The sequence below is a fragment of the Paramormyrops kingsleyae genome, chromosome 4 (genome assembly GCF_048594095.1).
Source record: "Paramormyrops kingsleyae isolate MSU_618 chromosome 4, PKINGS_0.4, whole genome shotgun sequence".
In the NCBI taxonomy this organism is placed as follows: Eukaryota; Metazoa; Chordata; class Actinopteri; order Osteoglossiformes; family Mormyridae; genus Paramormyrops; species Paramormyrops kingsleyae.
Window position 1 is genome coordinate 46,283,358 of NC_132800.1, and position 20,925 is coordinate 46,304,282.

A 20,925-nucleotide genomic window follows, 5' to 3' on the forward strand; every position below is an offset into this window, starting at 1 on the left:
GGCACTTTTGTTTTCAGTTGAGGGTTTATTGAGAGTCGCACCGAGAGAAGAGCAGACGTCGATGCGGCATTGATGTCAAGATGTCTTTGAGAAAGTCGTTATTAAAATGAGGAAGAAATCGGTGAGTTGTATACGATTGCTACGAGTACTTTCTGCAAAAGTGGGCGGGGACTGCCGTCTTTGTACAAATAAAGGTAATTTGTGAAATGAAAGGGTAGTGACATCTTTACATTCGTGGCAAGACGCAGGGCCCTCTGGATAAGGTGAAACTAAGAAAAAGCTTACGGCACTTGGTATTCCCAGGCAGTCTCCCGACCAAGTACTAACCAAGCCCGGCCCCGCTTAGCTTCCGAGATCAGACGAGATCGGGCGCAGTCGGAACGGTATGGCCGTAAGCGAGGGAAGCGGCCAGAATCGGCACTTTTGTTTTCAGTTGAGGGTTTATTGAGAGTCGCACCGAGAGAAGAGCAGACGTCGATGCGGCATTGATGTCAAGATGTCTTTGAGAAAGTCGTTATTAAAATGAGGAAGAAATCGGTGAGTTGTATACGATTGCTACGAGTACTTTCTGCAAAAGTGGGCGGGGACTGCCGTCTTTGTACAAATAAAGGTAATTTGTGAAATGAAAGGGTAGTGACATCTTTACATTCGTGGCAAGACGCAGGGCCCTCTGGATAAGGTGAAACTAAGAAAAAGCTTACGGCACTTGGTATTCCCAGGCAGTCTCCCGACCAAGTACTAACCAAGCCCGGCCCCGCTTAGCTTCCGAGATCAGACGAGATCGGGCGCAGTCGGAACGGTATGGCCGTAAGCGAGGGAAGCGGCCAGAATCGGCACTTTTGTTTTCAGTTGAGGGTTTATTGAGAGTCGCACCGAGAGAAGAGCAGACGTCGATGCGGCATTGATGTCAAGATGTCTTTGAGAAAGTCGTTATTAAAATGAGGAAGAAATCGGTGAGTTGTATACGATTGCTACGAGTACTTTCTGCAAAAGTGGGCGGGGACTGCCGTCTTTGTACAAATAAAGGTAATTTGTGAAATGAAAGGGTAGTGACATCTTTACATTCGTGGCAAGACGCAGGGCCCTCTGGATAAGGTGAAACTAAGAAAAAGCTTACGGCACTTGGTATTCCCAGGCAGTCTCCCGACCAAGTACTAACCAAGCCCGGCCCCGCTTAGCTTCCGAGATCAGACGAGATCGGGCGCAGTCGGAACGGTATGGCCGTAAGCGAGGGAAGCGGCCAGAATCGGCACTTTTGTTTTCAGTTGAGGGTTTATTGAGAGTCGCACCGAGAGAAGAGCAGACGTCGATGCGGCATTGATGTCAAGATGTCTTTGAGAAAGTCGTTATTAAAATGAGGAAGAAATCGGTGAGTTGTATACGATTGCTACGAGTACTTTCTGCAAAAGTGGGCGGGGACTGCCGTCTTTGTACAAATAAAGGTAATTTGTGAAATGAAAGGGTAGTGACATCTTTACATTCGTGGCAAGACGCAGGGCCCTCTGGATAAGGTGAAACTAAGAAAAAGCTTACGGCACTTGGTATTCCCAGGCAGTCTCCCGACCAAGTACTAACCAAGCCCGGCCCCGCTTAGCTTCCGAGATCAGACGAGATCGGGCGCAGTCGGAACGGTATGGCCGTAAGCGAGGGAAGCGGCCAGAATCGGCACTTTTGTTTTCAGTTGAGGGTTTATTGAGAGTCGCACCGAGAGAAGAGCAGACGTCGATGCGGCATTGATGTCAAGATGTCTTTGAGAAAGTCGTTATTAAAATGAGGAAGAAATCGGTGAGTTGTATACGATTGCTACGAGTACTTTCTGCAAAAGTGGGCGGGGACTGCCGTCTTTGTACAAATAAAGGTAATTTGTGAAATGAAAGGGTAGTGACATCTTTACATTCGTGGCAAGACGCAGGGCCCTCTGGATAAGGTGAAACTAAGAAAAAGCTTACGGCACTTGGTATTCCCAGGCAGTCTCCCGACCAAGTACTAACCAAGCCCGGCCCCGCTTAGCTTCCGAGATCAGACGAGATCGGGCGCAGTCGGAACGGTATGGCCGTAAGCGAGGGAAGCGGCCAGAATCGGCACTTTTGTTTTCAGTTGAGGGTTTATTGAGAGTCGCACCGAGAGAAGAGCAGACGTCGATGCGGCATTGATGTCAAGATGTCTTTGAGAAAGTCGTTATTAAAATGAGGAAGAAATCGGTGAGTTGTATACGATTGCTACGAGTACTTTCTGCAAAAGTGGGCGGGGACTGCCGTCTTTGTACAAATAAAGGTAATTTGTGAAATGAAAGGGTAGTGACATCTTTACATTCGTGGCAAGACGCAGGGCCCTCTGGATAAGGTGAAACTAAGAAAAAGCTTACGGCACTTGGTATTCCCAGGCAGTCTCCCGACCAAGTACTAACCAAGCCCGGCCCCGCTTAGCTTCCGAGATCAGACGAGATCGGGCGCAGTCGGAACGGTATGGCCGTAAGCGAGGGAAGCGGCCAGAATCGGCACTTTTGTTTTCAGTTGAGGGTTTATTGAGAGTCGCACCGAGAGAAGAGCAGACGTCGATGCGGCATTGATGTCAAGATGTCTTTGAGAAAGTCGTTATTAAAATGAGGAAGAAATCGGTGAGTTGTATACGATTGCTACGAGTACTTTCTGCAAAAGTGGGCGGGGACTGCCGTCTTTGTACAAATAAAGGTAATTTGTGAAATGAAAGGGTAGTGACATCTTTACATTCGTGGCAAGACGCAGGGCCCTCTGGATAAGGTGAAACTAAGAAAAAGCTTACGGCACTTGGTATTCCCAGGCAGTCTCCCGACCAAGTACTAACCAAGCCCGGCCCCGCTTAGCTTCCGAGATCAGACGAGATCGGGCGCAGTCGGAACGGTATGGCCGTAAGCGAGGGAAGCGGCCAGAATCGGCACTTTTGTTTTCAGTTGAGGGTTTATTGAGAGTCGCACCGAGAGAAGAGCAGACGTCGATGCGGCATTGATGTCAAGATGTCTTTGAGAAAGTCGTTATTAAAATGAGGAAGAAATCGGTGAGTTGTATACGATTGCTACGAGTACTTTCTGCAAAAGTGGGCGGGGACTGCCGTCTTTGTACAAATAAAGGTAATTTGTGAAATGAAAGGGTAGTGACATCTTTACATTCGTGGCAAGACGCAGGGCCCTCTGGATAAGGTGAAACTAAGAAAAAGCTTACGGCACTTGGTATTCCCAGGCAGTCTCCCGACCAAGTACTAACCAAGCCCGGCCCCGCTTAGCTTCCGAGATCAGACGAGATCGGGCGCAGTCGGAACGGTATGGCCGTAAGCGAGGGAAGCGGCCAGAATCGGCACTTTTGTTTTCAGTTGAGGGTTTATTGAGAGTCGCACCGAGAGAAGAGCAGACGTCGATGCGGCATTGATGTCAAGATGTCTTTGAGAAAGTCGTTATTAAAATGAGGAAGAAATCGGTGAGTTGTATACGATTGCTACGAGTACTTTCTGCAAAAGTGGGCGGGGACTGCCGTCTTTGTACAAGTAAAGGTAATTTGTGAAATGAAAGGGTAGTGACATCTTTACATTCGTGGCAAGACGCAGGGCCCTCTGGATAAGGTGAAACTAAGAAAAAGCTTACGGCACTTGGTATTCCCAGGCAGTCTCCCGACCAAGTACTAACCAAGCCCGGCCCCGCTTAGCTTCCGATATCAGACGAGATCGGGCGCAGTCGGAACGGTATGGCCGTAAGCGAGGGAAGCGGCCAGAATCGGCACTTTTGTTTTCAGTTGAGGGTTTATTGAGAGTCGCACCGAGAGAAGAGCAGACGTCGATGCGGCATTGATGTCAAGATGTCTTTGAGAAAGTCGTTATTAAAATGAGGAAGAAATCGGTGAGTTGTATACGATTGCTACGAGTACTTTCTGCAAAAGTGGGCGGGGACTGCCGTCTTTGTACAAATAAAGGTAATTTGTGAAATGAAAGGGTAGTGACATCTTTACATTCGTGGCAAGACGCAGGGCCCTCTGGATAAGGTGAAACTAAGAAAAAGCTTACGGCACTTGGTATTCCCAGGCAGTCTCCCGACCAAGTACTAACCAAGCCCGGCCCCGCTTAGCTTCCGAGATCAGACGAGATCGGGCGCAGTCGGAACGGTATGGCCGTAAGCGAGGGAAGCGGCCAGAATCGGCACTTTTGTTTTCAGTTGAGGGTTTATTGAGAGTCGCACCGAGAGAAGAGCAGACGTCGATGCGGCATTGATGTCAAGATGTCTTTGAGAAAGTCGTTATTAAAATGAGGAAGAAATCGGTGAGTTGTATACGATTGCTACGAGTACTTTCTGCAAAAGTGGGCGGGGACTGCCGTCTTTGTACAAATAAAGGTAATTTGTGAAATGAAAGGGTAGTGACATCTTTACATTCGTGGCAAGACGCAGGGCCCTCTGGATAAGGTGAAACTAAGAAAAAGCTTACGGCACTTGGTATTCCCAGGCAGTCTCCCGACCAAGTACTAACCAAGCCCGGCCCCGCTTAGCTTCCGAGATCAGACGAGATCGGGCGCAGTCGGAACGGTATGGCCGTAAGCGAGGGAAGCGGCCAGAATCGGCACTTTTGTTTTCAGTTGAGGGTTTATTGAGAGTCGCACCGAGAGAAGAGCAGACGTCGATGCGGCATTGATGTCAAGATGTCTTTGAGAAAGTCGTTATTAAAATGAGGAAGAAATCGGTGAGTTGTATACGATTGCTACGAGTACTTTCTGCAAAAGTGGGCGGGGACTGCCGTCTTTGTACAAATAAAGGTAATTTGTGAAATGAAAGGGTAGTGACATCTTTACATTCGTGGCAAGACGCAGGGCCCTCTGGATAAGGTGAAACTAAGAAAAAGCTTACGGCACTTGGTATTCCCAGGCAGTCTCCCGACCAAGTACTAACCAAGCCCGGCCCCGCTTAGCTTCCGAGATCAGACGAGATCGGGCGCAGTCGGAACGGTATGGCCGTAAGCGAGGGAAGCGGCCAGAATCGGCACTTTTGTTTTCAGTTGAGGGTTTATTGAGAGTCGCACCGAGAGAAGAGCAGACGTCGATGCGGCATTGATGTCAAGATGTCTTTGAGAAAGTCGTTATTAAAATGAGGAAGAAATCGGTGAGTTGTATACGATTGCTACGAGTACTTTCTGCAAAAGTGGGCGGGGACTGCCGTCTTTGTACAAATAAAGGTAATTTGTGAAATGAAAGGGTAGTGACATCTTTACATTCGTGGCAAGACGCAGGGCCCTCTGGATAAGGTGAAACTAAGAAAAAGCTTACGGCACTTGGTATTCCCAGGCAGTCTCCCGACCAAGTACTAACCAAGCCCGGCCCCGCTTAGCTTCCGAGATCAGACGAGATCGGGCGCAGTCGGAACGGTATGGCCGTAAGCGAGGGAAGCGGCCAGAATCGGCACTTTTGTTTTCAGTTGAGGGTTTATTGAGAGTCGCACCGAGAGAAGAGCAGACGTCGATGCGGCATTGATGTCAAGATGTCTTTGAGAAAGTCGTTATTAAAATGAGGAAGAAATCGGTGAGTTGTATACGATTGCTACGAGTACTTTCTGCAAAAGTGGGCGGGGACTGCCGTCTTTGTACAAATAAAGGTAATTTGTGAAATGAAAGGGTAGTGACATCTTTACATTCGTGGCAAGACGCAGGGCCCTCTGGATAAGGTGAAACTAAGAAAAAGCTTACGGCACTTGGTATTCCCAGGCAGTCTCCCGACCAAGTACTAACCAAGCCCGGCCCCGCTTAGCTTCCGAGATCAGACGAGATCGGGCGCAGTCGGAACGGTATGGCCGTAAGCGAGGGAAGCGGCCAGAATCGGCACTTTTGTTTTCAGTTGAGGGTTTATTGAGAGTCGCACCGAGAGAAGAGCAGACGTCGATGCGGCATTGATGTCAAGATGTCTTTGAGAAAGTCGTTATTAAAATGAGGAAGAAATCGGTGAGTTGTATACGATTGCTACGAGTACTTTCTGCAAAAGTGGGCGGGGACTGCCGTCTTTGTACAAATAAAGGTAATTTGTGAAATGAAAGGGTAGTGACATCTTTACATTCGTGGCAAGACGCAGGGCCCTCTGGATAAGGTGAAACTAAGAAAAAGCTTACGGCACTTGGTATTCCCAGGCAGTCTCCCGACCAAGTACTAACCAAGCCCGGCCCCGCTTAGCTTCCGAGATCAGACGAGATCGGGCGCAGTCGGAACGGTATGGCCGTAAGCGAGGGAAGCGGCCAGAATCGGCACTTTTGTTTTCAGTTGAGGGTTTATTGAGAGTCGCACCGAGAGAAGAGCAGACGTCGATGCGGCATTGATGTCAAGATGTCTTTGAGAAAGTCGTTATTAAAATGAGGAAGAAATCGGTGAGTTGTATACGATTGCTACGAGTACTTTCTGCAAAAGTGGGCGGGGACTGCCGTCTTTGTACAAATAAAGGTAATTTGTGAAATGAAAGGGTAGTGACATCTTTACATTCGTGGCAAGACGCAGGGCCCTCTGGATAAGGTGAAACTAAGAAAAAGCTTACGGCACTTGGTATTCCCAGGCAGTCTCCCGACCAAGTACTAACCAAGCCCGGCCCCGCTTAGCTTCCGAGATCAGACGAGATCGGGCGCAGTCGGAACGGTATGGCCGTAAGCGAGGGAAGCGGCCAGAATCGGCACTTTTGTTTTCAGTTGAGGGTTTATTGAGAGTCGCACCGAGAGAAGAGCAGACGTCGATGCGGCATTGATGTCAAGATGTCTTTGAGAAAGTCGTTATTAAAATGAGGAAGAAATCGGTGAGTTGTATACGATTGCTACGAGTACTTTCTGCAAAAGTGGGCGGGGACTGCCGTCTTTGTACAAATAAAGGTAATTTGTGAAATGAAAGGGTAGTGACATCTTTACATTCGTGGCAAGACGCAGGGCCCTCTGGATAAGGTGAAACTAAGAAAAAGCTTACGGCACTTGGTATTCCCAGGCAGTCTCCCGACCAAGTACTAACCAAGCCCGGCCCCGCTTAGCTTCCGATATCAGACGAGATCGGGCGCAGTCGGAACGGTATGGCCGTAAGCGAGGGAAGCGGCTAGAATCGGCACTTTTGTTTTCAGTTGAGGGTTTATTGAGAGTCGCACCGAGAGAAGAGCAGACGTCGATGCGGCATTGATGTCAAGATGTCTTTGAGAAAGTCGTTATTAAAATGAGGAAGAAATCGGTGAGTTGTATACGATTGCTACGAGTACTTTCTGCAAAAGTGGGCGGGGACTGCCGTCTTTGTACAAATAAAGGTAATTTGTGAAATGAAAGGGTAGTGACATCTTTACATTCGTGGCAAGACGCAGGGCCCTCTGGATAAGGTGAAACTAAGAAAAAGCTTACGGCACTTGGTATTCCCAGGCAGTCTCCCGACCAAGTACTAACCAAGCCCGGCCCCGCTTAGCTTCCGAGATCAGATGAGATCGGGCGCAGTCGGAACGGTATGGCCGTAAGCAAGGGAAGCGGCCAGAATCGGCACTTTTGTTTTCAGTTGAGGGTTTATTGAGAGTCGCACCGAGAGAAGAGCAGACGTCGATGCGGCATTGATGTCAAGATGTCTTTGAGAAAGTCGTTATTAAAATGAGGAAGAAATCGGTGAGTTGTATACGATTGCTACGAGTACTTTCTGCAAAAGTGGGCGGGGACTGCCGTCTTTGTACAAATAAAGGTAATTTGTGAAATGAAAGGGTAGTGACATCTTTACATTCGTGGCAAGACGCAGGGCCCTCTGGATAAGGTGAAACTAAGAAAAAGCTTACGGCACTTGGTATTCCCAGGCAGTCTCCCGACCAAGTACTAACCAAGCCCGGCCCCGCTTAGCTTCCGAGATCAGACGAGATCGGGCGCAGTCGGAACGGTATGGCCGTAAGCAAGGGAAGCGGCCAGAATCGGCACTTTTGTTTTCAGTTGAGGGTTTATTGAGAGTCGCACCGAGAGAAGAGCAGACGTCGATGCGGCATTGATGTCAAGATGTCTTTGAGAAAGTCGTTATTAAAATGAGGAAGAAATCGGTGAGTTGTATACGATTGCTACGAGTACTTTCTGCAAAAGTGGGCGGGGACTGCCGTCTTTGTACAAATAAAGGTAATTTGTGAAATGAAAGGGTAGTGACATCTTTACATTCGTGGCAAGACGCAGGGCCCTCTGGATAAGGTGAAACTAAGAAAAAGCTTACGGCACTTGGTATTCCCAGGCAGTCTCCCGACCAAGTACTAACCAAGCCCGGCCCCGCTTAGCTTCCGAGATCAGACGAGATCGGGCGCAGTCGGAACGGTATGGCCGTAAGCAAGGGAAGCGGCCAGAATCGGCACTTTTGTTTTCAGTTGAGGGTTTATTGAGAGTCGCACCGAGAGAAGAGCAGACGTCGATGCGGCATTGATGTCAAGATGTCTTTGAGAAAGTCGTTATTAAAATGAGGAAGAAATCGGTGAGTTGTATACGATTGCTACGAGTACTTTCTGCAAAAGTGGGCGGGGACTGCCGTCTTTGTACAAATAAAGGTAATTTGTGAAATGAAAGGGTAGTGACATCTTTACATTCGTGGCAAGACGCAGGGCCCTCTGGATAAGGTGAAACTAAGAAAAAGCTTACGGCACTTGGTATTCCCAGGCAGTCTCCCGACCAAGTACTAACCAAGCCCGGCCCCGCTTAGCTTCCGAGATCAGACGAGATCGGGCGCAGTCGGAACGGTATGGCCGTAAGCGAGGGAAGCGGCCAGAATCGGCACTTTTGTTTTCAGTTGAGGGTTTATTGAGAGTCGCACCGAGAGAAGAGCAGACGTCGATGCGGCATTGATGTCAAGATGTCTTTGAGAAAGTCGTTATTAAAATGAGGAAGAAATCGGTGAGTTGTATACGATTGCTACGAGTACTTTCTGCAAAAGTGGGCGGGGACTGCCGTCTTTGTACAAATAAAGGTAATTTGTGAAATGAAAGGGTAGTGACATCTTTACATTCGTGGCAAGACGCAGGGCCCTCTGGATAAGGTGAAACTAAGAAAAAGCTTACGGCACTTGGTATTCCCAGGCAGTCTCCCGACCAAGTACTAACCAAGCCCGGCCCCGCTTAGCTTCCGAGATCAGACGAGATCGGGCGCAGTCGGAACGGTATGGCCGTAAGCGAGGGAAGCGGCCAGAATCGGCACTTTTGTTTTCAGTTGAGGGTTTATTGAGAGTCGCACCGAGAGAAGAGCAGACGTCGATGCGGCATTGATGTCAAGATGTCTTTGAGAAAGTCGTTATTAAAATGAGGAAGAAATCGGTGAGTTGTATACGATTGCTACGAGTACTTTCTGCAAAAGTGGGCGGGGACTGCCGTCTTTGTACAAATAAAGGTAATTTGTGAAATGAAAGGGTAGTGACATCTTTACATTCGTGGCAAGACGCAGGGCCCTCTGGATAAGGTGAAACTAAGAAAAAGCTTACGGCACTTGGTATTCCCAGGCAGTCTCCCGACCAAGTACTAACCAAGCCCGGCCCCGCTTAGCTTCCGAGATCAGACGAGATCGGGCGCAGTCGGAACGGTATGGCCGTAAGCGAGGGAAGCGGCCAGAATCGGCACTTTTGTTTTCAGTTGAGGGTTTATTGAGAGTCGCACCGAGAGAAGAGCAGACGTCGATGCGGCATTGATGTCAAGATGTCTTTGAGAAAGTCGTTATTAAAATGAGGAAGAAATCGGTGAGTTGTATACGATTGCTACGAGTACTTTCTGCAAAAGTGGGCGGGGACTGCCGTCTTTGTACAAATAAAGGTAATTTGTGAAATGAAAGGGTAGTGACATCTTTACATTCGTGGCAAGACGCAGGGCCCTCTGGATAAGGTGAAACTAAGAAAAAGCTTACGGCACTTGGTATTCCCAGGCAGTCTCCCGACCAAGTACTAACCAAGCCCGGCCCCGCTTAGCTTCCGAGATCAGACGAGATCGGGCGCAGTCGGAACGGTATGGCCGTAAGCGAGGGAAGCGGCCAGAATCGGCACTTTTGTTTTCAGTTGAGGGTTTATTGAGAGTCGCACCGAGAGAAGAGCAGACGTCGATGCGGCATTGATGTCAAGATGTCTTTGAGAAAGTCGTTATTAAAATGAGGAAGAAATCGGTGAGTTGTATACGATTGCTACGAGTACTTTCTGCAAAAGTGGGCGGGGACTGCCGTCTTTGTACAAATAAAGGTAATTTGTGAAATGAAAGGGTAGTGACATCTTTACATTCGTGGCAAGACGCAGGGCCCTCTGGATAAGGTGAAACTAAGAAAAAGCTTACGGCACTTGGTATTCCCAGGCAGTCTCCCGACCAAGTACTAACCAAGCCCGGCCCCGCTTAGCTTCCGAGATCAGACGAGATCGGGCGCAGTCGGAACGGTATGGCCGTAAGCGAGGGAAGCGGCCAGAATCGGCACTTTTGTTTTCAGTTGAGGGTTTATTGAGAGTCGCACCGAGAGAAGAGCAGACGTCGATGCGGCATTGATGTCAAGATGTCTTTGAGAAAGTCGTTATTAAAATGAGGAAGAAATCGGTGAGTTGTATACGATTGCTACGAGTACTTTCTGCAAAAGTGGGCGGGGACTGCCGTCTTTGTACAAGTAAAGGTAATTTGTGAAATGAAAGGGTAGTGACATCTTTACATTCGTGGCAAGACGCAGGGCCCTCTGGATAAGGTGAAACTAAGAAAAAGCTTACGGCACTTGGTATTCCCAGGCAGTCTCCCGACCAAGTACTAACCAAGCCCGGCCCCGCTTAGCTTCCGATATCAGACGAGATCGGGCGCAGTCGGAACGGTATGGCCGTAAGCGAGGGAAGCGGCCAGAATCGGCACTTTTGTTTTCAGTTGAGGGTTTATTGAGAGTCGCACCGAGAGAAGAGCAGACGTCGATGCGGCATTGATGTGAAGATGTCTTTGAGAAAGTCGTTATTAAAATGAGGAAGAAATCGGTGAGTTGTATACGATTGCTACGAGTACTTTCTGCAAAAGTGGGCGGGGACTGCCGTCTTTGTACAAATAAAGGTAATTTGTGAAATGAAAGGGTAGTGACATCTTTACATTCGTGGCAAGACGCAGGGCCCTCTGGATAAGGTGAAACTAAGAAAAAGCTTACGGCACTTGGTATTCCCAGGCAGTCTCCCGACCAAGTACTAACCAAGCCCGGCCCCGCTTAGCTTCCGAGATCAGACGAGATCGGGCGCAGTCGGAACGGTATGGCCGTAAGCGAGGGAAGCGGCCAGAATCGGCACTTTTGTTTTCAGTTGAGGGTTTATTGAGAGTCGCACCGAGAGAAGAGCAGACGTCGATGCGGCATTGATGTCAAGATGTCTTTGAGAAAGTCGTTATTAAAATGAGGAAGAAATCGGTGAGTTGTATACGATTGCTACGAGTACTTTCTGCAAAAGTGGGCGGGGACTGCCGTCTTTGTACAAATAAAGGTAATTTGTGAAATGAAAGGGTAGTGACATCTTTACATTCGTGGCAAGACGCAGGGCCCTCTGGATAAGGTGAAACTAAGAAAAAGCTTACGGCACTTGGTATTCCCAGGCAGTCTCCCGACCAAGTACTAACCAAGCCCGGCCCCGCTTAGCTTCCGAGATCAGACGAGATCGGGCGCAGTCGGAACGGTATGGCCGTAAGCGAGGGAAGCGGCCAGAATCGGCACTTTTGTTTTCAGTTGAGGGTTTATTGAGAGTCGCACCGAGAGAAGAGCAGACGTCGATGCGGCATTGATGTCAAGATGTCTTTGAGAAAGTCGTTATTAAAATGAGGAAGAAATCGGTGAGTTGTATACGATTGCTACGAGTACTTTCTGCAAAAGTGGGCGGGGACTGCCGTCTTTGTACAAATAAAGGTAATTTGTGAAATGAAAGGGTAGTGACATCTTTACATTCGTGGCAAGACGCAGGGCCCTCTGGATAAGGTGAAACTAAGAAAAAGCTTACGGCACTTGGTATTCCCAGGCAGTCTCCCGACCAAGTACTAACCAAGCCCGGCCCCGCTTAGCTTCCGAGATCAGACGAGATCGGGCGCAGTCGGAACGGTATGGCCGTAAGCGAGGGAAGCGGCCAGAATCGGCACTTTTGTTTTCAGTTGAGGGTTTATTGAGAGTCGCACCGAGAGAAGAGCAGACGTCGATGCGGCATTGATGTCAAGATGTCTTTGAGAAAGTCGTTATTAAAATGAGGAAGAAATCGGTGAGTTGTATACGATTGCTACGAGTACTTTCTGCAAAAGTGGGCGGGGACTGCCGTCTTTGTACAAATAAAGGTAATTTGTGAAATGAAAGGGTAGTGACATCTTTACATTCGTGGCAAGACGCAGGGCCCTCTGGATAAGGTGAAACTAAGAAAAAGCTTACGGCACTTGGTATTCCCAGGCAGTCTCCCGACCAAGTACTAACCAAGCCCGGCCCCGCTTAGCTTCCGAGATCAGACGAGATCGGGCGCAGTCGGAACGGTATGGCCGTAAGCGAGGGAAGCGGCCAGAATCGGCACTTTTGTTTTCAGTTGAGGGTTTATTGAGAGTCGCACCGAGAGAAGAGCAGACGTCGATGCGGCATTGATGTCAAGATGTCTTTGAGAAAGTCGTTATTAAAATGAGGAAGAAATCGGTGAGTTGTATACGATTGCTACGAGTACTTTCTGCAAAAGTGGGCGGGGACTGCCGTCTTTGTACAAATAAAGGTAATTTGTGAAATGAAAGGGTAGTGACATCTTTACATTCGTGGCAAGACGCAGGGCCCTCTGGATAAGGTGAAACTAAGAAAAAGCTTACGGCACTTGGTATTCCCAGGCAGTCTCCCGACCAAGTACTAACCAAGCCCGGCCCCGCTTAGCTTCCGAGATCAGACGAGATCGGGCGCAGTCGGAACGGTATGGCCGTAAGCGAGGGAAGCGGCCAGAATCGGCACTTTTGTTTTCAGTTGAGGGTTTATTGAGAGTCGCACCGAGAGAAGAGCAGACGTCGATGCGGCATTGATGTCAAGATGTCTTTGAGAAAGTCGTTATTAAAATGAGGAAGAAATCGGTGAGTTGTATACGATTGCTACGAGTACTTTCTGCAAAAGTGGGCGGGGACTGCCGTCTTTGTACAAATAAAGGTAATTTGTGAAATGAAAGGGTAGTGACATCTTTACATTCGTGGCAAGACGCAGGGCCCTCTGGATAAGGTGAAACTAAGAAAAAGCTTACGGCACTTGGTATTCCCAGGCAGTCTCCCGACCAAGTACTAACCAAGCCCGGCCCCGCTTAGCTTCCGAGATCAGACGAGATCGGGCGCAGTCGGAACGGTATGGCCGTAAGCGAGGGAAGCGGCCAGAATCGGCACTTTTGTTTTCAGTTGAGGGTTTATTGAGAGTCGCACCGAGAGAAGAGCAGACGTCGATGCGGCATTGATGTCAAGATGTCTTTGAGAAAGTCGTTATTAAAATGAGGAAGAAATCGGTGAGTTGTATACGATTGCTACGAGTACTTTCTGCAAAAGTGGGCGGGGACTGCCGTCTTTGTACAAATAAAGGTAATTTGTGAAATGAAAGGGTAGTGACATCTTTACATTCGTGGCAAGACGCAGGGCCCTCTGGATAAGGTGAAACTAAGAAAAAGCTTACGGCACTTGGTATTCCCAGGCAGTCTCCCGACCAAGTACTAACCAAGCCCGGCCCCGCTTAGCTTCCGAGATCAGACGAGATCGGGCGCAGTTTTTTTTTTTTTTTTTTTTTTTTTTATTAAACCACTCAGAACGACAGTGCCACACATACACCACAGCAGGGGGGGCGGTACAGGGAGAGGGGCCAGGGAACGGGGCAAGCCCGCGCTCCAAGACCCCTACTCACAGGGTGCAGCAGTCCTCATCATGCAGGTATGCAGGTTAATAAAAAGAAAAACAAAGCACAAGCAATAAAAGCCAATCACTAAAATGCCAATTAAAAGGAGCAACAGCCCCAACAACAAACAACACAGAAGACGGACAACAAGCAGCACGAAACCCACCCACACAGACAAACCCAAGAAAAACAACCCAAACAACCCACCCAAAACACGAAAACAAGAGAAAACAAGCAGCCCACCCTCAAAACACATCCCAAACCAAACGCCCACCCACAACAGACACAAACGGAACCCGGTGCACAAAATCACGTAAGAACCGGGGCATGTCATGGGGCCCGGCAGACAATAAAAACACCTTGGATAAAACCAGTCGCAGCCGATAGCGGCACATTAAAACGGGATCTAAAACCACGCGCTCATAGCGGGCCTTGTTGCGCCTCAACCAAACAACATACCTCGCGACGGCTAAAAACAAATTAAGAAAGGTGCTGGCGGGGTGAGACTTGGGAACACCAAACAGGAACATGACCTGCCACCCCGCCTCAGTAAAAACAGGCACGGGCCCCACCGCCCCGGCTATCCTGTCCACCACCTCCAGAGCCCACACAATAAAATCAGCTAACTGAGAACAGCCAAAGAACATGTGTGTAAGGCCCTCCTCCACATCCCGGCACACTGGGCAGAGCGGAGACGCAGCGAAGCCCAGTCTATGAAGCCACCTCATTGACCATAGGGCATGATGCCGCTGTCTGAAGTCGAAAAGGGCCAAGGCAGGGTCCGCCGGGCAGACCAGCACGTTCCCCCACAACAGGTCAGGCCCCAGGGCGGGGAAGCGAGCGCTCCAAAAGGCCTGCGCCACCGGGGCAACAAAAGCGCGCTGCCTGTAGAGGCGGGCAAAGTCACGGGTGACACACGCCCCGAAAGGGACGAGCAACCCGGACAGCCGCCTCACGTACACCGCGGGGAAACGGGGGGCCACATCCCGGGGGCCGCCGGCCCGCTCAATGTCACGCACCCACGCAGCAGGGAGGGCAGCCCTCGCCGCCAGACACTGCCTGGCAACAGTGACCCTGGAGGCCCTCTCGGCCACAACCTCGACCTGGTCATAGACGGCCGCGGGAGGCAGGAAGCCAGGGCGCACCTCATAAAAGAGGTCTCGCACCTGACGCACCCCAGCCTCCCACCAGCGCCGGAACTCGAGGGGCCGCCCCCCGGAGAGGACGCGCGGATTGAGCAGCAGCGGCTGCCGAAGCAGAAGCTGCCGCCCCTCAGGCACCACGACAGTGTGCTCCTGGAACTCAGCCCACGCCAAGAGGAGGTGTGCGTAGAAGGAGGGGATGCCACGCACCATGCCGGGCCGGAGACGCATCCAAAGAGCGTCCTCGGCCAGCTCCCTCCCCGCACACTGTCCCAGCCGGAGCGAGAGCACCGCCTTCCACAGGGAGGGGCGACTCTCGTCCAGGAAGGCCTGCAACATCCGCACACGCAGGGCCTTCGACTGGACCAGAGGGTCCAGGAGGCCCAGGCCACCCTCGGCAGGGGGGCCAATCAAGGTAGCGTAAGCCACCAGGACTCTGCCCCCCCCCCAGAGGAAGCGCAGGACGGCCTTCCGCAGCCTGGCGTAATGTCCGTGGGGCATGTGAGTGACGCTCAGGTGAAACCACAGCACAGACAACACCATTGCGTTCAACAGGAACACCTTCTGCTGCAGCGAGAGGAGACGGCCCGACCACCCGGCCAGCCGCCGCTCCACACCACCCGTCAGATCGTCCCACATCCTCCCCGTCGCATCGTCCGCACTCCTCCCGAGCAGAACGCCCAGGAGGCGCACGTCCCCCTCGGCCTCAGTCAGCCCCAGCTCGGCGGGCAGAGGCCCGGCCGAACCGAGCCGCAGGTACACCGACTTCTGCAGGTTGACCCTGGCCCCAGTGATGTCACAGTACTGCTGCACGCTGCGTAACGCAGCCCCCACGCTGGCCCCGTCGGGCACGAGCAGGGTGGTGTCATCAGCGTACTGAAAGACCGGCGGAGCGAAGCATGTCGGGCCGATGGGCACCCTAGCAATGCCACGAGAGGCGGCCACCAGGAGGCCGAGGGGCTCGACCGCCAAGGTGTACAAGGCGGCCGACAGGGGGCAGCCCTGCCGCACCGAACGCGTCATGCGGAAGGGCGCAGTGACGTAGCCGTTACAGGCGACCGCGGTCATGGCGGAGGCGCACAAGAGGCGCGTCCAGGCCAGGAAGCCCGGGCCGAAGCCGAAGACCTCCATCACACGCTGGAGGTAGGCGTGCTCGACCCTGTCAAAGGCCTTGGCGAAGTCGAGCTTCACCAAGTAACCGGGCGAACCCGCCGTCTCCATGAAACCCACCGCCGCCTGCACATCCCGGACAGTGTCCAGGATGGTGCGGCCCGTCACCCCGTACGTCTGGGTGGTGCGGATGAGGGACGGCAGCACCCGAACTGAGCCGGGAGGCCAAGACCGAGGCCAACACCTTGTAATCGGTGTTGAGCATGGTGAGGGGCCTGTAATTAGCCAGCTCCCCCCTGTCTCCCGTGTGCTTAAAGAGCATCTTAATCAAACCCAGCCGGATGGTGCCGTGCATCTCACCGCGGGCGAGGACGTCACTATAAAGGGCCTGCAAGACGGGCACCAGCTCCCCCTTAAAGACCCTGTAAAAGTCTGCCGTGAGGCCGTCGGAGCCGGGACACTTTCGCGGCCGGAGCCGGTCAATAGCTGCCCCAATCTCATCACATGACAAGGGGGCGTCACACAGGGCGACGCTCTCGGGCGAAAGGCGCGCCTCAATCAGCCCCGTGAGGGGGGAGAGGGCGTCCAGATCGATGCGCTCGCTGGTGAACATAGCGGCCCAGTAGTCCCGCACGACGCGCAAGACACCGGGTGCGTCGGACACCAACTGGCCGTCCGGGCAGCGCACCGAACGGAGCAGCCTCGCAGCCCCCCGGGACTCCTCCATCGCCCTGAAATAGCGAGGAGAGAGCTCACCAGGGGCGACGAAACGCACCCCGCTCCGCAACGCCGCCCCGGCGTGCCTCCGCTCAGAGAGGAGAGCCAGCTCGTCCTGCAGGGCCGAGACCCGCACGGGGTCCCCTGCATCCTGCTCGAGCGCCAGCAGTTCCAGCTGGAGATCACGCAGCAAGGCGCGCTCCTTCTGCCGAAAGCGTCCGGCTGCGGCCTTCCCGGCAGCCTGCAGAACGGCCGCCACCTCCCGCTTTAACAATTCCCACCCCGCCTGAATGTCGAGGGAGAACAGGGGCGACCGCACCCCAGTCCACAATGCGAAGCTCACCTTAGCAGTAACGGTACCATCGCTTAAGAGGGAGGGGTTGAGGATCCACGTGCCCCGCCCGCGCTGCACCTCCCCAGAGTCAAGCGTGCAGAGAAAGTAGTCGTGATCGCTCACGAGACACTCCCGATAGCACACCGTACGGACACGGGCAGCGACAGCAGGGGACACCAGAGCGTAGTCCAGCCTGCTGCCGTGCATCACGCCCCGGACACGCTGCGTCCTGGAAAGGACACGACGGTCAGGGTTGCGATCCCTCCACAGGTCCGTGAGATGACAGGCACGCATCAAGCGGAGGAGAGCTGCTCGCCCCGCATCGGCCCGCACGACTGCCCCCCTCCGCACATCCAGGCGAGAGAGGGAGATGTTGAAGTCCCCGACCACGAGAGGACAGGGCCACCGCGCCACACGGGCAGCCAGGCGGTCAAAGAAGGAGGCACACCGGGCCCCGTCATTGGGCGCGTGCACGACCACGACGGTGCAGGCGAAACCCCCCTCCAGACAGAGCCCGACAGCCAGACACTTGCCCTCCCCGTCCGAGTACAGCAGGGATGCCGACTGGACACGCGGGCGGCGACAGAGCAGCGCGACACCCCAACCGACGACACCTGGCCCGACGGAGGCGGTGGAGAAGAAGACATCGCCCGACCATGCGTCCCGCACTCTATCAATAAAAGGCCCATCCCACCCAGTCTCTTGCAAACACACAACGGACGAGTCACAACACGAAGTTAAAACTGCCTGGGCCTTAGCCCAGGAGCGCAGCCCCCGGGCATTGAGGGAGGTCAGAGTCAGTGTCATTGGGATAAAAGAGTCTCTGTTAGGCACCAGGCAGGGGACACATCACACAGACAAGACACCGGCACAGGAGGTAAAAGCCACACATACCCAGATAAAAGCGGGACGCTCCCAGCCGAACAGGCCCACCCAGACAACCACCCCACTAACCCACCCGGATGGTGGAGCGATGTCGCGGGAAACACACAGGTAAAAGGGACAAGCAACACAATAAGAACAATAAAAGAAACCATAAAAAGAACCATAAATACAATAAATAGGCGGGCCGTAAAAAAAAAAAAACACAATAAAACACGAGCAATCAAGTAAAACGCACGGGACCTAGGGGACGGGGTGAAGCGGGGACGGCAGCGGCGATAGCAGGGGCAGAAGGCGACACGGACACGGTGGCGGGATAATGTAAACAGAAACCAAAAACAAAACCAGGGCAGCAGAAAAGCAATACACACGGAAAGACAACACAACCAAAGGAAGACATGAGTCAATGAAGGGGGTGTGGCGATGAAGCATCAGTCCGTGTCGCCGCTGTCGTCATGACCCGGGCTCGCAGCACGCATGGCCGCCAGGGCCGCCACCGCCGACTGCCGCCGCTCCTCCTGGCGCCGCAGAGTGTTGGCTAGGCCCGGCAGAGGGGGCTGATGGGACGCCCCGGACCTAGACCCCATGCAAAAACGGAGCTTGTTCTTGGCCTTGCCAGGCTTATTCACGGGGGCCTTGCCCGCACCCGTCTGGGACCGCGGGGCGACGAAGGGGTCCGGGTCCAGGGCATCGAGCTGACGCAGGGTATCAGTGCCGAAGGGGGGAATGCCGGACCAGGGCGACGCCAGGGGCTCGGCAGATGGAGGCGGAGGGGAGGGGGAAGAGGGAGCGGGGGCTGGGGGAGGGGGGCCATCCACAGTCTCACCCCCGGCCATCCGGGACGCCGGGCGCACTTCACCCGCGGCCGGAGCTGCGGGAAGGGACGGGGTGAGAGACGAGGGCGGGGCGGGCGGGGGCTCCGAAAACAGGGACTGGGAGACAGGCAAGGGCACTGGCAGCTCCACGGGACCCGCAGCTCCGGAGGGCAGCTCCATGTCCTCAACGCCCGACGCCCCAAGGAGGTCCTGTGCGGCCGGGGGGTCTCCGGCCCCCCCAAAGGGCACAGCGTCCACCCCCACGACGGGACCCCCACTCACCTCTCCCCTCGGGCCAGCCACAGGAGCAGGGAGGTGGTCAGTCATGCTGGAATCCAGGCAGTCAGCGGCAGCAGCCACAGGGGGTGTCAAAGGCACGGCGATGGCGGCAGCATTACTGGGGTCCCGGGGCGGAAGGAGAGACACCCCCTCTTCCCCCCCAGCGTGAGAGCCCGGGTCAACCCCGTCCCCGGCAGCGGAGGCCGGCCCGTCCCGACCAGGGGCGCCAGGGCAGGTGCACAGGGCGGCGGCCTTGCGGCAGCCAGCACAGCGGGCGGCAACACAGTCACGGGCGTAGTGCCCCTGCAGCCCGCAGACACGGCACACGTATTGGGGGCACTGGGCCACCACGTGCCCCGGCTGGAGGCACATCCGACAGAGGCGGACCTGATTGTCAGGGGCGACCCGAATGTAGCGGGGCCCTTCGGCCGTATCAAATCGGGCACTGTAGGGCAAGGACACCACGCCGGCCGGGAAACGCACCCTGACGCAGCGGGTGCCGTCAGTGACCCGAGTGCCGGGCAGGAGCCGACGGCGCACCGGGAGGATGGGCTCCACACCCCATGCCGCAAGGCGATCGAGGATGACCTGATCGGGCACATACGCAGGCAGGTGCAGAAAGGAGACCACGCGCTCCGCCTGACAGAGGCGTCTGACCGGGCAGAGCTTGCCCTGTACGGTGAGGCCGCCCTCAATTAGCTCGATGTATTCGGGGGCGGTGAAGGTAACCTCCACTGCCACGTTAGGGGCCGGGCACACGGCCAGCAGGGCGTCCTTCGGCACCAACAACAATATCGCCTTCGCCACCTCCAGCAAAGGCACGCTGTCAAACGCACTCAAGTCTACGGAGGCAGTGGCCTCCTTAGTATAAGGCCCCTTTGGGGCAGGGCCCTCGTCCCAGGCGCCTCGTGGCGCCGCACCCTGGCGCAGGACACCCGCACGCACCCCCGTGCCCACGCGCACACCTGCACCCGCCCGCTGCGCCCGACCGGCCTGAGCCACCCTCCCAGCATAGCTGTCAGGCGGAGAGATGGCACCGCCGACCCCCGCACCAGCACCATCACCGGCCCCGCCGCTCACCTTAGCGGGCACCGCTCCCGACCCGGAAGCCGTCGCCGCCGCCGCCGCCCTCTTACGAGAAACAACCTTCACCCACTCACCGGGCCCCTGGTCACCCAGACCAGGCGGCTCCACCGCCATATCTACCTCCATTTCCACCCTACCAAAATCATCCAGAGAATAAACCTTGTCAGAATCCAGCGCCCGTGCAGCCGCGGCTGCACGCGACACGTCATCACCATCATCAACACCGAACGCCTGTGCAGCCGCGGCTGCACGCGACGTGGATGGCTGCGGCTGAGCAGCCATGATCAAACAATGAAGGGGAGGAGGGGGGGCAACCAATAAGGGAGCCCGGGGGACAAAACAAACCAGCAATCAAGGGGGAAAAAGAAAAGCCGGTAAATAATAAACGCGCAAAACACGGAAGTGGAAAACAAAACACAAGACCGGCGAAAAAAATCGAATGACAAGCCTCTCTCCCTAGCACAATAAAACGGCCAGGGAGAGGGGAAACGAACTGGGACAGAAAAGAAAAGGAACAGTGATCCAAAAACAAGATAAACCAGAGCAAACTACAACGGATGAAAAACGCGCACAGAAACGGAGGGCGAAAACAAAACACAAATCAGGGGCGAAATAAAGGGTGACAAGCCTCCCCCCCCGGCCCAAAATGAGGCCAGGGAGAGGGAAAACAGAACCAGCACAAAAAGAAACTGAAGAAACGCTGAAATAAACGAAAAAAAGCCTAATTGACAAACCCGGAAGTAAACG

At 53.7% G+C, this 20,925-nt stretch overlaps 32 non-coding genes across 32 annotated transcripts; all 32 read right to left on the bottom strand.

Moving 5' to 3' along the window:
* Positions 1-278: 278 nt before the first annotated feature.
* Positions 279-397, bottom strand: LOC140589510 (5S ribosomal RNA). Its single transcript, XR_011990689.1, has one exon. It is a non-coding gene; the product is annotated as a 5S ribosomal RNA (ribosomal RNA).
* Positions 398-694: 297 nt separating this feature from the next.
* Positions 695-813, bottom strand: LOC140589512 (5S ribosomal RNA). Its single transcript, XR_011990691.1, has one exon. It is a non-coding gene; the product is annotated as a 5S ribosomal RNA (ribosomal RNA).
* A 297-nt stretch (positions 814-1,110) lies between these two features.
* On the bottom strand, positions 1,111-1,229 carry LOC140589513 (5S ribosomal RNA). Its single transcript, XR_011990692.1, has one exon. It is a non-coding gene; the product is annotated as a 5S ribosomal RNA (ribosomal RNA).
* A 297-nt stretch (positions 1,230-1,526) lies between these two features.
* LOC140589514 (5S ribosomal RNA) lies at positions 1,527-1,645 on the bottom strand. The gene has a single exon (XR_011990693.1). It is a non-coding gene; the product is annotated as a 5S ribosomal RNA (ribosomal RNA).
* A 297-nt stretch (positions 1,646-1,942) lies between these two features.
* On the bottom strand, positions 1,943-2,061 carry LOC140589515 (5S ribosomal RNA). Its single transcript, XR_011990694.1, has one exon. It is a non-coding gene; the product is annotated as a 5S ribosomal RNA (ribosomal RNA).
* A 297-nt stretch (positions 2,062-2,358) lies between these two features.
* LOC140589516 (5S ribosomal RNA) lies at positions 2,359-2,477 on the bottom strand. The gene has a single exon (XR_011990695.1). It is a non-coding gene; the product is annotated as a 5S ribosomal RNA (ribosomal RNA).
* Positions 2,478-2,774: 297 nt separating this feature from the next.
* On the bottom strand, positions 2,775-2,893 carry LOC140589517 (5S ribosomal RNA). Its single transcript, XR_011990696.1, has one exon. It is a non-coding gene; the product is annotated as a 5S ribosomal RNA (ribosomal RNA).
* Positions 2,894-3,190: 297 nt separating this feature from the next.
* Positions 3,191-3,309, bottom strand: LOC140589518 (5S ribosomal RNA). The gene has a single exon (XR_011990697.1). It is a non-coding gene; the product is annotated as a 5S ribosomal RNA (ribosomal RNA).
* Positions 3,310-3,606: 297 nt separating this feature from the next.
* LOC140589932 (5S ribosomal RNA) lies at positions 3,607-3,725 on the bottom strand. The gene has a single exon (XR_011991111.1). It is a non-coding gene; the product is annotated as a 5S ribosomal RNA (ribosomal RNA).
* A 297-nt stretch (positions 3,726-4,022) lies between these two features.
* LOC140589519 (5S ribosomal RNA) lies at positions 4,023-4,141 on the bottom strand. The gene has a single exon (XR_011990698.1). It is a non-coding gene; the product is annotated as a 5S ribosomal RNA (ribosomal RNA).
* A 297-nt stretch (positions 4,142-4,438) lies between these two features.
* LOC140589520 (5S ribosomal RNA) lies at positions 4,439-4,557 on the bottom strand. Its single transcript, XR_011990699.1, has one exon. It is a non-coding gene; the product is annotated as a 5S ribosomal RNA (ribosomal RNA).
* Positions 4,558-4,854: 297 nt separating this feature from the next.
* Positions 4,855-4,973, bottom strand: LOC140589521 (5S ribosomal RNA). Its single transcript, XR_011990700.1, has one exon. It is a non-coding gene; the product is annotated as a 5S ribosomal RNA (ribosomal RNA).
* Positions 4,974-5,270: 297 nt separating this feature from the next.
* Positions 5,271-5,389, bottom strand: LOC140589523 (5S ribosomal RNA). The gene has a single exon (XR_011990702.1). It is a non-coding gene; the product is annotated as a 5S ribosomal RNA (ribosomal RNA).
* Positions 5,390-5,686: 297 nt separating this feature from the next.
* On the bottom strand, positions 5,687-5,805 carry LOC140589524 (5S ribosomal RNA). The gene has a single exon (XR_011990703.1). It is a non-coding gene; the product is annotated as a 5S ribosomal RNA (ribosomal RNA).
* A 297-nt stretch (positions 5,806-6,102) lies between these two features.
* LOC140589525 (5S ribosomal RNA) lies at positions 6,103-6,221 on the bottom strand. Its single transcript, XR_011990704.1, has one exon. It is a non-coding gene; the product is annotated as a 5S ribosomal RNA (ribosomal RNA).
* Positions 6,222-6,518: 297 nt separating this feature from the next.
* LOC140589526 (5S ribosomal RNA) lies at positions 6,519-6,637 on the bottom strand. The gene has a single exon (XR_011990705.1). It is a non-coding gene; the product is annotated as a 5S ribosomal RNA (ribosomal RNA).
* A 297-nt stretch (positions 6,638-6,934) lies between these two features.
* On the bottom strand, positions 6,935-7,053 carry LOC140589934 (5S ribosomal RNA). The gene has a single exon (XR_011991113.1). It is a non-coding gene; the product is annotated as a 5S ribosomal RNA (ribosomal RNA).
* Positions 7,054-7,350: 297 nt separating this feature from the next.
* On the bottom strand, positions 7,351-7,469 carry LOC140589372 (5S ribosomal RNA). Its single transcript, XR_011990551.1, has one exon. It is a non-coding gene; the product is annotated as a 5S ribosomal RNA (ribosomal RNA).
* Positions 7,470-7,766: 297 nt separating this feature from the next.
* LOC140589527 (5S ribosomal RNA) lies at positions 7,767-7,885 on the bottom strand. Its single transcript, XR_011990706.1, has one exon. It is a non-coding gene; the product is annotated as a 5S ribosomal RNA (ribosomal RNA).
* Positions 7,886-8,182: 297 nt separating this feature from the next.
* LOC140589528 (5S ribosomal RNA) lies at positions 8,183-8,301 on the bottom strand. The gene has a single exon (XR_011990707.1). It is a non-coding gene; the product is annotated as a 5S ribosomal RNA (ribosomal RNA).
* A 297-nt stretch (positions 8,302-8,598) lies between these two features.
* On the bottom strand, positions 8,599-8,717 carry LOC140589529 (5S ribosomal RNA). The gene has a single exon (XR_011990708.1). It is a non-coding gene; the product is annotated as a 5S ribosomal RNA (ribosomal RNA).
* Positions 8,718-9,014: 297 nt separating this feature from the next.
* LOC140589530 (5S ribosomal RNA) lies at positions 9,015-9,133 on the bottom strand. The gene has a single exon (XR_011990709.1). It is a non-coding gene; the product is annotated as a 5S ribosomal RNA (ribosomal RNA).
* A 297-nt stretch (positions 9,134-9,430) lies between these two features.
* On the bottom strand, positions 9,431-9,549 carry LOC140589531 (5S ribosomal RNA). Its single transcript, XR_011990710.1, has one exon. It is a non-coding gene; the product is annotated as a 5S ribosomal RNA (ribosomal RNA).
* A 297-nt stretch (positions 9,550-9,846) lies between these two features.
* LOC140589532 (5S ribosomal RNA) lies at positions 9,847-9,965 on the bottom strand. Its single transcript, XR_011990711.1, has one exon. It is a non-coding gene; the product is annotated as a 5S ribosomal RNA (ribosomal RNA).
* A 297-nt stretch (positions 9,966-10,262) lies between these two features.
* On the bottom strand, positions 10,263-10,381 carry LOC140589534 (5S ribosomal RNA). The gene has a single exon (XR_011990713.1). It is a non-coding gene; the product is annotated as a 5S ribosomal RNA (ribosomal RNA).
* Positions 10,382-10,678: 297 nt separating this feature from the next.
* On the bottom strand, positions 10,679-10,797 carry LOC140589935 (5S ribosomal RNA). The gene has a single exon (XR_011991114.1). It is a non-coding gene; the product is annotated as a 5S ribosomal RNA (ribosomal RNA).
* A 297-nt stretch (positions 10,798-11,094) lies between these two features.
* LOC140589535 (5S ribosomal RNA) lies at positions 11,095-11,213 on the bottom strand. Its single transcript, XR_011990714.1, has one exon. It is a non-coding gene; the product is annotated as a 5S ribosomal RNA (ribosomal RNA).
* A 297-nt stretch (positions 11,214-11,510) lies between these two features.
* LOC140589536 (5S ribosomal RNA) lies at positions 11,511-11,629 on the bottom strand. Its single transcript, XR_011990715.1, has one exon. It is a non-coding gene; the product is annotated as a 5S ribosomal RNA (ribosomal RNA).
* Positions 11,630-11,926: 297 nt separating this feature from the next.
* LOC140589537 (5S ribosomal RNA) lies at positions 11,927-12,045 on the bottom strand. The gene has a single exon (XR_011990716.1). It is a non-coding gene; the product is annotated as a 5S ribosomal RNA (ribosomal RNA).
* A 297-nt stretch (positions 12,046-12,342) lies between these two features.
* On the bottom strand, positions 12,343-12,461 carry LOC140589538 (5S ribosomal RNA). Its single transcript, XR_011990717.1, has one exon. It is a non-coding gene; the product is annotated as a 5S ribosomal RNA (ribosomal RNA).
* A 297-nt stretch (positions 12,462-12,758) lies between these two features.
* Positions 12,759-12,877, bottom strand: LOC140589539 (5S ribosomal RNA). The gene has a single exon (XR_011990718.1). It is a non-coding gene; the product is annotated as a 5S ribosomal RNA (ribosomal RNA).
* A 297-nt stretch (positions 12,878-13,174) lies between these two features.
* Positions 13,175-13,293, bottom strand: LOC140589540 (5S ribosomal RNA). Its single transcript, XR_011990719.1, has one exon. It is a non-coding gene; the product is annotated as a 5S ribosomal RNA (ribosomal RNA).
* Between the last annotated feature and the right edge of the window lie 7,632 nt (positions 13,294-20,925).